A 1,334-nucleotide genomic window follows, 5' to 3' on the forward strand; every position below is an offset into this window, starting at 1 on the left:
GAAGTCCTTTTGTTTTTATCTTGTTTCTTTTCTGAACGATGAATTAACTTTGTCATTTGAAAGTTAAACAATACTTCAAATACTAGTGTCGTAATGAACATGAGACATACTCTTCAAGAGCACTGTAAACATAAGAAGGTCCTCTCTTATAAAAACCCTTATGTTAAAGGATTTATTTCAGAAGAACTCATGCCTAAAATAAAAATACTTTCGGGAAAAATACACCCAAGGCTTCAAATAATAAGACGCAAACAATAAAACTTGCGCAAATCTCTTAAGCAAAAAGAAAAGAATGAAAAGACTAAAACTTGCATAAATATTCAAACGAAGGGAAGACTCAAACAATACTTGAGAAAAACGATGTTGTTATTTACAATAACATGCCAAAATGGCACATATACAAGAATTGGAAAAAGAAAAGAAAAGCTAAACTGCAGCATCTCCAAAACCCTGAGGAAGAGAAGTATTTGCGCCCCTAGGGGAAGTGGATAGATCCGCTGATGGCTCAAGATTTTGGCCTTCGCCAGTTCGTCCTTCAACATCTTCGTCTTTTGCTTCCTCTTCATTTCCCGAAGTTTCAGAACCAAAATCGGAAGAACCAGAAGCAGTAGGCTCCGTAGGGAGACTGTTTTTATCAGTCAACTCAAGTTCATGGGCCTCAGCAATTTTAGAATTAAAGTCAATGTTACCAGCTTTGGCCTCTTCCAAGATTTTTCTCCTCATACTATACATAGCGTAAGTTTTCTCAATGATGAGGGAAGCCGCTCGACACTTAAGTTCTTCTTTGAGTTGGGTTACCTCAGTAGTAAGGCTTTCCCGGGCGGATCTAACGGACTTGAGGCTAACATCAAGGTCACGGACAGTTGAACCAAAGAGCCTATTATGCTCGATGGTTTTCCTATACTTCTTCTTCAGCTGGGTATATTTCACCCCCGTAGTAGCAAGTTCTTCAGTTTTGGAGTTCAAGGCCGCCTCTAAGATAGTCAATCTTTCAGCGGAAGCAACCTCACAATCGGATGCAGCAAGAACGGTGTGATGAACTTTAACCCATTTGGCCTTAGCCTCTTCAAATTGAACCCTCAACGGGGGAATCTCTTAGCTAAGGTTCTCCACCTCTTGTTCGATTTGCTGCAAACGAGCTTCTAATACAACGGCCTCAGTGGCTTTGGCTTCCAATTTTGAGAGGCGAGCGATATTTTGCTCCCACTCTGCCAAAAGCTGATCTCAGGCGGAGGTAATTTCTTCCTTCATCATGAATCAACCTCTTAAGTCCCTCGGAAGCAAGAAAGTTCGCCTACAAAGCAAGAAAGGCAAAACTCAGGATATGTTCAGGC

The sequence above is a fragment of the Nicotiana tabacum genome, chromosome 12, assembly GCF_000715075.1.
Source record: "Nicotiana tabacum cultivar K326 chromosome 12, ASM71507v2, whole genome shotgun sequence".
NCBI classification, from domain to species: Eukaryota; Viridiplantae; Streptophyta; class Magnoliopsida; order Solanales; family Solanaceae; genus Nicotiana; species Nicotiana tabacum.